Genomic DNA, 16,710 nt, shown 5'->3' with positions numbered 1-16,710 from the left:
TCAATGCGCACACGGAACCTGCAGACATCTTTGATATACTAGCTACCTTTTCCTTTTATTTTAACTCATGAAACTTGTTTTGTTTTTTATAGCATATAAAGCAACAAGTTATGAGACGCAGTGGTGTGTTCGTGGTAGTATTATCTCACACCAAGAATGTGAACTGCATTAAGCATTTTCGTTGCCTTCCACTTCTAAACACTATAAATTTTCGGTGTTTTTCGAAGTGGGCTGTAATAAAAACTGTGCTTACAAGCCTGTTTAACTAAAACGTGGACGTGCCATGTACTGTTCTCAGACACGCTATGTGTATATGGCTGCAGAGGCCAAAGGTTATAAAAGGAAGTTAATTAGTTTCACGTCACTAAGGGTTGCGGGAGACGTGGTCTGTCATGCTGGTCTTGCACCATTTTGATTCCCACATCCTATATTTGGCGGAATATTTTATCCGCCAATTTAACTGGCGACAGCCAGTACCCTTACAACGGTTGTCACCACCCTAAAACAGCGCTTGCATGTATAGCTCCCTACTTACACGTCGGCCGCGACGGCGGCTGGCAGCCGCAGTGCAAGGGCGCTGCGTGGAAGGCGATCGTCCGCGGGCGCAGCCGAATATGCAATAACAAAAAAAGAAAGCTTCGTAATATATATTCTCGCTCGTGCATGGCGGCAAATGGCGATAGAGTGGCTATGGTAGCCATTTCGTAATTGAAAGGCGCCAAGGTAACAATCTGATTGAGCGCGCGTCGATGGAAGAATGTAGCTTGCTTTAGATGATTTACTCCGGCTGACACCTTATCGAACGCAAAGCAAGAAAATTCCCAGTGGTAACTCGGAAGCGAACATATTATTTTATATTATCTGGCGCCGACTGTGCAGCTAGACGCTTACATCATGTTCTTCTTCAGGTGCTGCAAATGATGGCAGTTCTCGATGCTGCCGCGATGTCAACGTGCCTGGCGCTAAATGGTGTCGCGTCTACGGAGCAAGTTTGTCCTGCTGGTCTGGCTTTTTCAAGCGAGGCTTCTCCGCTGGACTTGACGGCGCTACCGGCGCTCGAACGCTTCATCGACTGGCAACCCTGGGATCCTCTGCACATGCGTGACCTTCATAAGCAGCTTTCTTACCCACCCACTGCGGGATATGGCGCCGACATGGCAGCTAGATGATTACATCATGTTCTTCTTTTAGGTTTGTTACTCTTACCTTTCTGTCAATGGTAAACCGTTTAGGAAGTCGGCGCCAGATCCCAACTTGGCCGTGTGCATGTTTTTACGCCTGCTATACGATGTGACCACGATCCTGTTCAGGATACAAACTTTTTTTTTTCGGGATTGCTTTTGCTGGCGGGAGACGTAGAACTAAACCCGGGGCCTTTGTCCCCGGAACAGGAAAAGCAGATGTTCGATATTATTATGAAAATACCAACAATACAGTAGCAGCAGTCCGTGATAATGGAAGAACTACGTTCCATTCGGCTTCAACAAAAGACGCTCGAAGATAAGCTAAAAAACTTACCGACGAAGTCAAGCTCGTTGAAGATAATGTGTCATTGGTGCTCCCGCTAACGCATGAGGTAGAACTATTATCGAAAACTACCGAAAAACTTGCTGCCGTGTGCACGTCACTACAGTCATCACACGATGACTTGGAGAACCAGTCACGTAGAAACAACTTAATTTTCTACGGCATCCTCGACAATGTAAACGAATCATGGGAACAGTCTGAGAGAAACATTATCTTATTTTGTTCTGAGGAGTTAAGTATATCTGTTGATGCTGCAACCATTGAAAGAGCCCATAGACTAGGCAGATATGCGCCCGACAAGAAGAGGCCCCTGATGTTGATATTCTTGTCTTTTTAGGATAAGAACCGAATCCTTTCAAATGCCGCAAAACTAAAGGATACAGACTGGGCAATTAGCGAGGACTATTCGCCCAATGTTCGGGAACAAAGAAAAAGGCTTATACAGTTTGCTAAAGAGCGCGGAGGAAAACTGAAACTGCGCTTTAATAAACTACAATTGGATAAAAAACTTTCATGTACAACACTGAAACAGACTGTATCACATGTGTAGACGATTAGCCATCACCATGCCCTTCAGCTAACCCACAAACTGTTACTAAAAGTGGCCTTGTTTGCGTTGTCATTAATTGTCGCAGTTTAAAAAACAAAACTGATCAGTTCCTCTCCCTCTTAGAAATGACAAATGCACATGTGGTAATTGGAACAGAGTCATGGCTGGACAGCAACATGACCGATAGTGAAATATTTCCTTCATCCTATACCACATACCGGAAGGATCGCAATGCGCGTGGTGGTGGTGTATTCATCCTTGTTCATAGCAGTTTGAAAAGCGTGTCTCTTAACATAGACGGCGATTCCTGTGAAGCTGTCTGGTGTAGGGTACTGCTGGGCGATGGTACGTCACTAGCAGTTGGTTCTTTTTATAGGCCTCCCGGTTCCACCAGTCCAGTATCATTTTTTCAACTTAGCAACACATTATTAACTTTACACGCAACATACATTATCCTTGCCGGAGACTTTAATATGCCTAGCGTGGAATGGTCGTCTTACCAACCAACTGCGTTCCGTGAAATGATCAATGCGCATTCATTATTCCAGTTTGTTGAAACCCCTACGAGACTGGGCGCTACCAGCGCTAATGTGCTAGACTAATTTTTTTTTGCAATAACCCCAACTTAGTGACCTCTGTAATAACACTGCCAGGCATAAGCGACCATGATGTGGTTCTAGCAAAATTATCATATAAAGTTATGAAGCGGTAGCACACGCAACCCCGTAAAGTCTATTTTTACGAAAAAGGGGATTATGCGTCGTTATCATCGGAACTTGATGCGTTTTTTTCCTGAGTTTCTTTCACACGGACCGTCTATAAATGTTGATTCCTTCTGGAACCTGTTTAAAACTAAAATCTTATCTCTGACACACACGTTCATCCCGTCCCGCTTCATTTCACCTAAGCGTCGTGACGATAAGCGTTGGATGAATAGGCAGCTCCGAGTGATGGTCAACCGACGGAAAAACCTCCTTCGTAGATACTGTGATTCGCCGGCACTAAATCTGTACTCGGAGATGAAAAAACAAACCAAAAACCTATTCATGGAAATACGCAAAGCAAAAATGGCTTACTTAAGCACACTTGGGCCGAGATTAAAGACAAACCCGAAGGAAGTCTGGAAATATGTTAAAAGCAACAGAAACACCGGTGTCACTTTACCTGAGATACTAGATGGAGTTGATTATGGCAAGGATTCAAGGGGAAAAGCGAACTGTTTCAATCTCTATTTCCAATCAGTGTATTCCAGTCAAAAAACAAGACACGCTCCCTTCCAAACTTCAAGCAACCTGACAAGAATGGATGATACAGAAATTTCTGAACGGGGAATTATGCTGTTATTACAGAAAGTTAAACTTACATCTGCTCCGGGGCCCGACAACATTTCAAATTACATTTTGAAAATTTGTGCTGCTTCTGTGGCCCCGTATCTAGTTGTGCTGTTTCAGAAATCTTTAGAGAGGGGTGAACTTCCTCATGACTGGAAAAGTGCCAATGTTGTTCCCGTACATAAGAGTGGTGATAGAGGTAAAACATGCAACTATAGGCCTATATCTTTGACGAGCGTGTCGTGCAAAATACTAGGACATGTCATCTATACTCAGTTAATCAGCCATCTACAAAACAATAATTTTTTCTGTCCAACACAACATGGATTTAGGTCAGGTTTCTCATGTGAAACACAGCTTGTAGAATTTACCCATGATATTTCCGCTTCCTTAAACTCTGCCGGTCAGGTAGATTGTATATATTTCTAGATTTTCGGAAAGCTTTCGATTTAGTTGCTCACGACCTATTTCTGCAGAAGCTTTCACTTTTGAATATTCCTACTACACTCCTAACCTGGATTGAAGCGTACCTCATGGAAAGAAAACAGTGCGTAGTTTGTGACGGTATTAGTTCAGTAAGTGTGGGTGTGACCTCTGGTGTTCCGCAAGGGTCGGTTCTAGGCCCTCTTCTTTTTTTGATATTTATAAACGATCTTAGTGACTACATTTCAAGTACCGTTCGACTTTACGCTGACGACTGCTGTGTCTACCGCACCATATCCTCTGAAACAGATGCAGTTCAAATCAAATCAAATCAGTTTATTTTCATCTCAAGGATGAGGGCAGGCTCGGGATAAAAGTGACATTAGTCACTTGAGGGGAACCCGAGCCTCCCTGATACATGGAAAGCATTGAGGACAGACGAACAAAAATTCATTCATAGCAAGAAAGGGTTAATATTTTACAACTTGTAATACACATAGATTCATCACGAACTGAAAATATAGATACATAGATTCCTTTACGGTTAAATTACACAGTACAATACATTAAGACAAATTACAATATACGCTGAAAGTTTTATTAGTGATAAATAATAATGCGTTGATTTCATGATAAAAGTGCTTCCCTCATGGGAAGCACTACAGCACTACACTACATTACACTACAGCATGACCTCAACTCCGTGTACTCTTGGTGCCAAAAATGGAATATGGCACTGAATCTCTCGAAATGTAATCTGATCCGGTTTACGAAAAAGAAACAATTCCTTCAAGCAGACTACTTCCTTGGGAGCACAGAAATATCTGCTGTCTCAACTTATAAGTACTTAGGAGTCTTTTTTTCCACTGATTTATCTTGGAATACACACTTCAACTATATCGCCGCGAAAGCCAGCCGCACATTAAACTTCCTCCGACGTAACTTTAAGGATGCTCCCGTTAAACTAAAAGAAACTTTATATATTTCAAGTGTTCGTCCTATACTCGAGTACGCTTGCGCCGCCTGGGACCCGCATGCGAAGCTCAACGTTGAAGAACTGGAGCGCGTCCAAAAACGGGCTGCCCGATTCGTATCTGGCGACTATAATTTTCAAAAGAGGTCTTCTGGTTTACGCGAAGGGTTGGGATGGCCGTTACTTGAAAACAGGCGAAAACACATCAGACTCTCTTTCTTTTATAATGTTCTAAACAATAACAGTGGTATTCAAAAAGAGAAATACATAAGGGAGCCCAGCTACATTTCCGCCCGCACTGACCACCCACTAACGGCACACGAATACAGTTGCCGAATAAACGCATTCAAATACAGCTTTTTTCCACGAACCGTGCATGACTGGAACGGTCTACCTGCGCAAATTGCTACTGCCCCTCCAACATACTGTCTAACGGCTTTACAGAACCACGTGTTAATATGAGTGCAATATTGCTTGTCCTTGTATGTTTTATCCCTTTTGTTGATTATTCCCAACGATGTTAGCCGAGATCGCTATATTTAGATGTTCTTCTTTTGTGTGTGCGTGACATGCTTGATCATCTTTGCATATTAGTTTTTGTTCTTGCTTTTTACTGAATATTAGTACTGTATAGTAGTATTTACTGTATATTAGTTTTTGTTTTTGCTTTTTACTGAAATAGTGCATAGGTATTTAGATGCTTTATATGCTGCATCATTTGCCTAACTTATAGTATATGTTTTGTTATTTATTTCTGATGTTCCCCCCTACAATAATGCCCTAGAGGGCGCTGTCGGTATTGTATATAAATAAATAAATATGGACACTTCAATTTTTTTTATTTGGGGTGTTGCTACGCTGCGCTCCCCAACATCTCAACGACTGCCGTTTCGCGTCGGCGCCCGGCACCGCGGCCACCGGGGCACAAACAGATCCGAGGCGCCGCCGTGGTTCACGTTCTCCCGTGCGGCGGCGCCACAGTCCGAGGGCCCAGCTGCCCTGTAAAAATGCAATACGCACCCCGAGTATAGTGTACTCACGGCCGCTCGATGAAACGCATGAGGTGCGGCCTGCCACGTCGCGCGGCGAAGTATGGGCGGAGCTGTGAAGCGAAAGTTGACATTTGTCGCCGCTTTTTTAGGGCTGGCGCTACTGCTGCGGGACTACTCTCCCTCCGGGAAGGCACCGCGGGAGAGATTTCGCGTCTTGCTTGCAAGCCTTTTGTGCGCACAAGTGGTAGCATAAATGTGTCGACGTTCTTGTCGGGTTGCATGTGGCACTATCTCGCGCAACAGTTGCGTGCCGCTGTGTGTTACTAACGCAAGAAAAGAAGCATTAATCCGGTACCCTGAGTTTCCGAGCGACGTAGAACGCCGTAAAGCATGGCTGAAAAACATTTCGCGACAGGGACAAGTGGCAAAGGAAGCATTTGGGAACCGAGGGACACGTTTTTAATTGGTGTGTTCGCTTCACTTCACCGGCGGTCACACCGAGGAACTGCGTAAGGTATTTCTAAGCAAATTGTTACAGCCGCTACAGGCGAAGTGGACTGGGGACCTGAATGCAACTGCGGAGTGGTTAAAACTCGCCTACAAGCCTCCGTCACGGAAGGTAGTACGATTTTAAAGCTGTTGAACGATGCACTTTTGCGTGGCTTCACATCGTGTAAATAAAGAGAGAGAGAGAGAGAGAGAAAGGTAAAAGAAAGACGGGGAGGTTATCCAGAGATTATCTCCGGTTGCCTACCCTGTACCGGGGGAGTAAATCGTGTAAATAAAGAAAATAGCAATTGCCACAGCCTCCCTCGATCTTTTTTTCTTTTCTCCACTGCAATTGCTCTGTTCACGCTGAACAACTTTTTTTCACTGCATCGTCTTTACATAAATATGCTACACGTCGGCAATGTGGCTGAATGTACAATCCGCACGTTATAAACTGCCATCTTCCCCATTTTTCTAGAAAGGTACGCGAAACTAACGAAATCTATCAGAACATAGTTATATATAGCTTTGCGCAGAGGCGGTGTCGCACGCAATGAAGTGATAACTGAGGGGCGACTATTGCTAGTTGAACATAGTTATAGAAACCTATGTCATTATGCAGGCATTTGTAAGAAGTTTTTTTTTTTTAACCAGCAAACAAGCACGTTAAGCGAGGCTAGTAAATAAGCACACTCAACAAAAGCGCCCACTGTATCAGCATTACTGCCTCTCGATAAAGAACTCGCCAGTTCTCTTGAACGATGGTCATAAGGCTCGAAACCAGCGGCAGAAGTGTGCCGTCCTGGCCTATGTGAGCCTATTAGCGGCCCAATACCGACTCATATTTATATCCTTGCAGGCAGTGTTGATACTTTATTTTATATTTTGGAAACAAAAAGCACAACTCTTGCGTCAATAAAATGTAAACGCGAAGCGCGGCCGCTGCGCGTAGTATGGGGACGCCGCCAAAGAAACGCCCCCACCCGCGCACCTGTCCCGGAGCAGTGGCGCCGCTGCGGTGACGCGGACAACAATGCGCCTCACACCGGTTTCGGGCGACGTGGCAGGCCGCACCTCGTGCGTTTCATCAAGCGACCGTGCTAGAACTCACCCTGGGAGTGTTAGGCAGCGCCACCACTCACAAGACATGGCGGCTTCTTTTGGATGTGCCAGGATTCCAAAAGAAGCCGCCGCCGGTGGTTGTTTTCTCTCTCCAAGACGACGGCGCCTTCGAGGCTAATCTTATGATCAAAAAGCTCGCAGTGTTCTGCCACAGCACTGCATTCTCTGTTTAGGTGCAGGCGAAGGTCATTCGTATGTTGACGAATTCTTTCAGGGAAGTTTTTAGTCTGGCCCAACGCCCTGCGCTTTTTCGACAGGGCATCGGTCTTTTGGACGAGGGAGGAGGCTTCCGACCGTAGAGAGAGCCTTGTGAGCGACGCCAACTGATGCTCCTCGCGGCAACTCCTGCCCCCGGACGTAAGTTATCATCGAGACACGGCGCCGTTGCTGGGGTGGGTCGACAGCCGACGCCTTCCTTTCATTATCGTTCCGTCGCTTTGTATAACCGTCCTTCCTAAGGTCTAAGATTAGTGCAGTGTGTTCTTTTTATTGCGATAGCAATTATAAGCGGATAACTGCAAGCGGATTTCTGCCGTCGCCGTGAGGGTCCCTATAAAGTCCAAGGGCGATAAAATCGTCGCCGCGCGCCGTAGGCTGTATGTGCGAGTGAAAGCATGCGACGGTGAGCCGGCAATCGCGGCTCGCGCACGCAAGGGCGCGAAGCGGGAAGGAAGCGCGCAGTCTTCCATTCGTGCCCAACACTCCGGAGCGAGGGTAGGGAGGCGGAGGGGTTGCGCTTTACTGCGGCCGCGCACTCCCGCCGGACCGGAAAGCTCAGTGGGGGTGGGGGGAGGCGTGTTCTGCTCCGCGAACGCCGGCCCACACGGCTGCATCTTGAAAGCCATCTGCGGCGGGGGCAGAGTCCATCCTCCCTGTGTTTTCGCGGCTTAGTTCGCGTTGATGCGAGACGCAGCACGAAGGTCAATTCACCCGCTGCTGCTGCTGCTGCGCTGACTCACTCCAGCGTTTTGACAGCGCGTTTCCGCGGTCATCGAGTGAGACGTGTTCATGTTTGCTTGTGCGTGCGTGGCAGCATGCTTGTTAATTTAGTTAGTATGCCTACGTTTACAAGTTTATAGAGCTGATAACACTACTATCCATACTTCGTATAGCTGTCCACTAATTTGCTATCGCATTCGATTATTCGCCTTTCGGGCGATACTTCGCCTTTTTGAAATTAAAATAAATTTTGATTGGAGTTTGCTTTTTAATTAAGTTGTTTCCAACCACCAGATATCTGCCGAATGTTCAACTTTGATTTTATCCGGTGGCCTACGCGCGCTTAGTGCGTTGAGTGCCCTCAGCAGGTTTGCTTGGCTGACAAAAGCTACATAAATTTATTTGCACCATGCATTGGTCAGTTTTTATAGTTCCCGAATCGGAGGCCAAATCCACAAAGGTTTTTGTTCGTAACTGCTGTTTGCCATTGGCCAGCCGCATTCGCTTATGATATGTCGAACATCAATATCGGCTGGAATTTGTTATTTCGAACAATTTTAGCATATAAGCTTTTTATAATTAAGGGCTCAGGGCCAGTAATAATAGAGTTCTTACGTTGGAACTATTCGTAAGAACAGGAGCCAGCCAATCGTCATAAAAACTTTCAGGAAGCTTAAGCTTCGATTTTAAGAGTGGCACGCGATAGCGTTATCCGGCCCTGTTGAAGCCGACACCGACACCGTATTTTCTGCGACAAGGGGTCCTAATAAAGCAATGGTGGGCCTATCCCGGCGGCAGTGCAGGGAAGATCAATGGCTCATACCTCCGTAAGGCAAGGGTTACAAGCAGTGACTCATAAATGGTTCATAACCCAGTAAGCAAGGAAGAAGGGGTTTATGTTTGAGTTTCCCCGTAACAGAATTATGTTTTTTTCGTGTATTCAAATTATTTTTTTGTATATTCAAATTACAATCCGACGCAGTCATGTCTGTAGGCTGTGTGTAAGTGGGACTGAGCGAATTTTCTGACGCATTTTAGTTTGATAAATTCAATTAGTTCAGTAACGCCTGTGCGCCACGCGGAGGGTCGGCCTGCGTGGTTGTGGTTGGGGATGACTTTTTTTTTGGTGGACACCGCCGGCGGCGGCGGATGCCGACACCCGATTTTCTGCGACACGGGGCTCTAAACGCTGTCGCGTTAAATATGGAACTATTATTAGCAAAAAGCGGCCAGTCAACGACGAACTGCCCTCACGAACGATACCCTTTGTGAATTGGGCCCTGCAGGACTGGAGCTCGTGTTCCGCCCAGCACTGTATAGGGACCGTAATCACTGTTTGTCGGGATTCCTTGGGTCTGAAGCCTTTGTCCCTCGCGGGGTCATTTCAAGCGCGCTATATACATGTATATATGACAGAAGGGCGGGACTGATGCAGAGCGCCGCTTGGCCTGTGGCGATAAACAATGATGCGCGCTCCCTATAGCTTTTTTCCACCATTGTACTTTCGCTAGTAATGTACTCTATGCGCGTAGAGCGCGCCGGCCGACGGACGCGCCCTGGTGGCGGCCTTGCCAAGTTTGCTCGAGAAGACGGCAGCCGTCCACCATATATACCGGGTGTTCAAAATTAAGTTTTTCAGAATTTTTAAAAATCGCCTGTCGCAGGTAGCCTAATTCTTATTGTTCAAGTGGGTTATTCGAAGAGGCGGACATTAGTAGCATGAGAAATCGAAACACATATTCAAATAATTAAGAAAAATTCACTAATTAACTTCTTAGTTAATTGCTTTACGACACAGATTGTCATTTACGAATTGTAGCCGGTGAGTTTGCAAAACGAGATCCACTTGAAATGAATTTCCAGAGTGACACCAGTTTCGAGATATCATTTCCCAAAGTGTGGGACGAAATACATGGGCGTTCCAGTTACGTTTGTGTTTCAATGTATAAACCAGCATTTTGGTAAAAAAAGTAAGTGGAACAACAGTGCATTTTTATGGCGAGTTTGATGGCGCGTATCTCCAAACTGGTGTCACTCTGGAAATTAATTCCAAGTGGATACGCCTGACGAGCTCACCGGCTACAATTCGTAAATGACAATCTATGTCGTAAAGTAATTAACTAAGAAGGTAATTGGTCATTTTTCGTTTATTAGTTGAATATGTGTTTCGATTTCTCGCGCTACTAATGTCCGCCTCATCGAATAACCCAGCTCAGCGATAAGAATTGCACTACCTGCCACGGGGAATAAGGATTATAAACAGGGATAAGGTGCCTCAGAAATGCTGGCCAACGTTTCGATAGGAGGACCTATCCACAGGCGATTTCTAAAAATTCCATCAGCGGTCAGCGAAGCCGGCAGCGCCGAAAGCCATCGCCACCAGGGCTTCTGCCAAGGTGAGAAAGGCACCAAATGAACCGCAACCCGAGGCCGATGTGAACGTCCCGTCCACCAGCAAGGGATCGACGTTCACGGAAGGCGCCAGGGGTGAGCCGCAAGGCATGATCACCGAGCTCCTCCCCGAGCGACGCTACCTCGGCCGCTGCCAAGGCTGCCAAGCGTCGGCACCGCTCGCGTAGTCACTCCCCCGGCAGCAGCAGCCACCATGCCAAGAGGGGAAAGAGCCGCGGCAGATCCAAGCGCTCGTGCCGCAGCGGCCGCGGTGGCCACAAGCGCAACGCTAGCCGCCGAGGAGAATCCACCACCGCCTCGGAGAAAAGGGGGGAAAGCGCGACCGCCAAGACTGGCGGGAAACGGCGCCACCACGCCCGTAGTAGTCGTTCGTCGTCGAGCAGTATAGAGGCAGGCGAGTCAAGTGGAAGACGACGACAAGCATTTGCTGTTCGAGAAATGTCTTCTTTCGGTGTTCCAAATTTAAGGTGTGATCCACAACCACAATTTTTATGCGCCAAAAAGTGTTCAAAACGTTCCTCCAGCTGGCTCAGCCTTTGCAAAATGTTTTCAAAAGTGGAACTGCCCACTGCAGATACGGACTTTTGAGTAATTCCACACACTTAGCTTCGCCTTGGCTGCCCAATGAAGATAAAGAAATTACTAGGCGCAGTGCCTGGGGCATTGAAGAAATCGTGGTTTGCGTGTCTGGGAAACAATTCAAAATCAATTTTGCTTTCAAGGATCTTTGCATGTGGTTCAATTATTGCCTGCACAAAAGGTTTCCAATTATGTTTTTTTTTAATTCTCTAATCGGTCAAACGTTAAGAAAATAGGCGACATTAGTATAATGAAGCACGCACAGGAAGACGGATCAAATCGAGGTAGGCTTCAAGCAGCTCCTCGTCGGCGTCTCGGCCGGCCAAGTGGCTGACAGCTGGCAACGCTGTCAAGAGGGACAGCGGATGTAAAATGAATTCAGAGCAGGCCACGGTCTCAGACGTGGAACCGCAAGTACGTAAAGTATACCTGGGTCAAGGTCATGCAAAATTTGAGCCCGTATTCACAAAGAGATCTTAACGCTAGAATTATAGTGAACTAGAATATAGCTAGAATCAACGAATATATCCATGGTGCGCTGGATGCCGCATGCAGCTGGCGCTGCACCCAAACGTCCCGAGATAGGACGTTTGGGTGCAGATAGGACGGTAGGACATATACATATCATATGCACTCCCGAGTGGAGTGCATATGCTATGTATTGAGCGCTTCAATAAATATTTTGTTTATTACTTACGCATCTTTCCGATAACTTCACTGTTCGGCGGCAGGCTGCGACGCCAGTGGTTTCGTGCCGTTACGCGATGTTCCTTTCCTTTCATTCTTGACGTGGCATTGTTTGAAATTGGAAAGTCGTTCGCGGCACGCAGTTTATTCTGGTGTTTGGGCGGGGCTCCAGTGTTCGTCACGCAAAGTGCCTCGAATACACGCAAAGTGCCTCGAGCGGCCAGTCACGCGGCAATTTTGCGTGTATTCGAGGGCTTCTTTCACGCTCGGAAAAACACTTTTGTGCAGCACGTATTGAGCAACAGAAAGCTGTATCGGCAGTTATTCATGTTGCTCTACAATTTTCTCATTGACATTTTTCATCTAACTATAATGTTTCAGAAGTTGGTTAATTAAGACCAGTTATGTAATTAGGCGTAATGCAAGAAAATAATAATCTGAGTTTCTCCAAGCGATGGCAAACAACATTAGAGAGTTTTAGATAAGTGGGGCGCAAGCGTTGGGGCCCCCTAGTGCTAGGGGATACAGTACTGCGCATGCGCAGAGGAGGCTGCGCATGCGCAGTACATGGCCCCTAGCGCTAGCGGGCCCGAACGCTTGCGTCCCCCTAATCTAAAACTCTCTATTACCTTGGTACTGTCCAGCTACGTGGCATTTGCGTATTTTTAAATCTTGCATAATAGTTGGGACACCCTATCTATGGGGCGTATAGCGCTGCTAAGCCTGAGGGCGTGGGATCAAATCCCGGCCGCACTTCGATGTGGACGAAATGAAAAAAAAGGAAAAAAAGACAGGTGGTCGCGAAATTAATCCGCAGTCCCCAACTATACGGTGTGCCTCATAATCACATTGTGTTTTTGGCACGTAAAACCGTAGAATTTAATTTTAACGAATATAAGACGCACAGGAAAGTGTCTGTGCTTGCGCGAGTGCTTGAGGAAGTTGTGGACAGGAAGTTTGAATGCTTTCACGCGTGCTATAGCTGTCACTGAGTGAACAACCGTAAGCACTCGCGGTCACAACGCTGACGTGTATTAGAAGTGCTGGCAATGGCGAACGCGCGTGCATGTCCCAAAGCGAACCCGCCGGGCTGCCCCGAGTCTTCCCCATTTCGGTTCAGATTTCAGATCGCGTGACCTGTAACACTCGATGGTTCAGTAAAGAGGACGCTTTTAGAGGAAAATGAGTTTCAGGGGTTCGTTGAGTCTATATGAGCCCATTCACTTCAGATACGACGTCGCCATATATAGCGATTGCGTCAAACGTCGTCCGCCACCGCCATCACCTTTGCGATTCGAACACGTGGCTCTGTGGCAGCATGACACGCTAACCACTCCGCTGTAGTGTATTATGTTGAGATGCATGGTCATTTTGTACGGAGTTTTGAGCGCTACACAGACTTTTCCGCAGCAGCAACGTCGCACTATCAGAATCTGCTAACGATTTCGCAGCCGTATTCCTCGTCTACCATATCAAGCATGCAGTTGAAATTCATGCAAACATTGCCGCAGATGTGGTATTCCATAAACTTAGCGGTGCCTACACGCGCACCATGCAATAAAAAAATGAGTAATAATAATAATAATAATAATAATAATAATAATAATAATAAATAGAGTCAGATTCTCCTTTCTTAATTATTGAGATCAGTTCGCTTAAATATTTCTTTAGAAACCTCAGCTTGGTGAGCGAGTTGTTCGAGAAGCTTCCTTCAAATTCTTTTCCCCGAGTGTTCAGTCACGGCACGGTTGACGCGTGAACATAAGGGCCCGAAATTCTTAGTTTATCGGATAAATCCGAATCATCGTTCTTTATATATATATATATATATATATATATATATATATATATATATTTACTTCGTTCTGCTTCCAGGTGTCGTCCTCTAAGAAAACCTAGTGCATATTGTTGCCAGTGCAGTGAAGTAGCCGCCGGTAATTTTTTTTTCGTTACTGAGATTTAATTAGGTAATTGTAGTTTATTATCTAACTCGAGACGTACTGTCTTATAATTATCTAAGTGTCAATGACAAAATTGTAGAGCAACATGAAAACTCCTGATACAGCTTTCTGTTGCTCAAAACGTGCAACATAAAAGTGCTTTTCCGAGCGTGAAAGAAGCCAGCAAATACACGCTAAGTGCCTCGAGCAGAGCAGCCAGTCGCGCGGCAATTTTGCGTGTATTCGCGGGCTTGTTTCTCGCTCGGAAAAACACTTTTATGTTTCACGTTTTGAGCAACAGAAAGCTGTACTACGTCTGCTTGAAGCCCATTCTTCGAATAATTACCGTTCGAAAGTCGCTGATTATTTGTTACACGAAATACCCAGCCTTAAGCCGCCATGAATGGATGCGAAAAAGGAATATAGACAAGACCATGCTACTGTTGAACATTTCTGATTATTATAAGGTTCACTACAACTGGGTTTTACTGGTGGCTAGCTCATCGAGGAATATACCACGAGGGTTGCGTTGGGATAAAGTACACCTGAAGATGATGTGTAATAAATTCCTTGGTGAACATTTTCATTTCGTGTGGTTGTATTTATTGTCGAGCCTCTTGATAAACGGTATTCGAAATGGTCCCACCAGAAAAGTGGCTAAGAAATAAAGCGACGGTGGCTGCCTGACATACTTGAAAGCTGCAAAAATAGCTTTCGGTTTATCATTTTCGCTTTATGCGACACAGATTGATCGTGGTTGTTCGACGCAGGAGGAACGTGACGATAAATTTATCTCAGTGGACCATTCATACTTGTCCGCGCCTTCAATCAAGCCTAAAGTTGGCAGATTATTTTACTGAGATACGCATCGTCGATGCCTCGAATCTCGACAGCTGGCCAAGCTGACGAGGTTCTGCATGGCTGGCAAGAGCGCAAAGACCATAAAAAAAGAAAGCAGAGGAAGCCGTGGCATCAGAGATCGGGTTCTGCATCAAGCTTAAATTTCAAATTGGGCTTCGCTTATTATACTCTTTGGAGACCGAGAAATGTGTGCTGTGAGAAATCTTGCCGCGTGCCTCCGCACAACACTACGAAATAAATTTCACTGTCCAGGCGCTTTGCTGATGAACGTTTACGTGCGGAAAAAAAAAGGTGACGACGCGCGCGTTAGTCTTCGTAAATGTAATAATTACCGCTTTTTTTCTCAGTCTAATATTTGTTTCCGCAAGTTCGTGTTATTTCTTGTAGGGTAATGCTGTATTGTTGTATTGCTGTATCGGGTAGAGCATTTTTTTTTCTTGGCGATGATGCAGGCGACTTTGAGTTCAACGAACATGCGTCGTATAGATGGCGCTACAAATTCAAACTTTGTAGTGTTACTGTATATGTCTCGAAATGTAGCATATGCGGTAACTTCGAATCTCGGCAAAGCGTAAAAAAAATATAGCTCTAGGTTAAGTTGCACCGGATACGCCTCTTTTCACGACAAATAAACCGAAAGCGACAAGGAACACTGAATACATGCGAACAGCACGAACACTTACAAAGTTCTGCCCACCAATCCATGGAGTCACGTACAGAAGATAGTACAAGAACACGCACTAACATGTACAAACACGCATAAACACGCACAGTTCCAGATATTAAGAAAGGTACTTGAAGTTGTCCGTGAAAAAACACACAGTATAGACAGTAACGCATGATTAGACTGTTCCCTGATGCGGTGTTAGAAAATGTATATTCAAAAAGATAACTTGTGTGCAGTCTGCTTACACACTATATGAATATCTTTCAACAAACCTGTGTTCTGTTGTTGTTGTGGTTTTTATTTTCCTGAGAATCGAAAAGTAACATTGTATTGACCCTTTTCGCGGAGCAGTTTGTTTTAGAGAGACGAGATGGCGCTCACGGCGGCGTGCCATACGTCTCCTCACCGACCGCGCACGAATACGAAACCATTCCCGCTTCTGACCTTGCTTCTGTGCGATCAGCTGTCGGAAATGCAACCGAGTTTTCGCTAACACACTGTGCTCCAATCATGCTAGATTGAATCATGCGGATTGAAGACGTGTGCAGTAGTTGGCTGCAAAAATAGTGACTGGCATCTTAAGGAATGGAATGAATCTATGTGGCCAAGTTCGCGGACCGCTGCTGCAAGTGTCCGAGCGTGTTACCGGCACTTCGAGATGTACGGCTTTCCTCGAGGATACAGAAATTTGCCCATATCGCTAACCTTCAAAGAAAGGGCTTCATCCCCAGAACGTCGGCAAGGGTGAGTACCACTCGTTAAACAATGACAAATGGAGTAGCGCGCTTCCTGTCATAGTAAGTTTCGCGCACGTTATCTATACACATCTGTCCCAAATGGCAGGAAAACTTACGCCCACTCTATCGCCGACGTATCAAGAATAAGTGAATGGGCGCACACTTGAATATATGCGCACTGTATACGCACAATAAATGACGGACTACACCAATGAAGCTGAATGTTTCGCGACGGTCCACAAGAGTAAGCAAGTTACTATAGCTGTAATATATATATTTGCTACAAGGTATTACAATGTACAAAACAGCTATACGTTTCAAGCCTTGTGCGCAGCAAGAACAAATCTATCGGAACTGAGCACACCCGCGAGCGATTAGGCAGAAAATAATCATATAGTAGCCGCCCCGAGGAACTTCACTGAGTCAGAAACTGACAAGCCACTGCTTCAAAATACGTGCCGAATAAAGAAGAAAGAGCAAA

At 45.7% G+C, this 16,710-nt stretch overlaps 1 non-coding gene across 1 annotated transcript; it reads left to right on the top strand.

Moving 5' to 3' along the window:
• The first annotated feature begins 6,809 nt into the window (after window positions 1-6,809).
• On the top strand, window positions 6,810-6,949 carry LOC119437954 (U4 spliceosomal RNA). Its single transcript, XR_007465379.1, has one exon. It is a non-coding gene; the product is annotated as a U4 spliceosomal RNA (small nuclear RNA).
• Window positions 6,950-16,710: the final 9,761 nt, after the last annotated feature.

This window comes from Dermacentor silvarum, chromosome 1, assembly GCF_013339745.2.
Source record: "Dermacentor silvarum isolate Dsil-2018 chromosome 1, BIME_Dsil_1.4, whole genome shotgun sequence".
Taxonomy (NCBI): Eukaryota; Metazoa; Arthropoda; class Arachnida; order Ixodida; family Ixodidae; genus Dermacentor; species Dermacentor silvarum.
The sequence above is the reverse complement of the archived record's forward strand: the minus strand, read 5'-3'. Positions and strand labels throughout refer to the sequence as shown.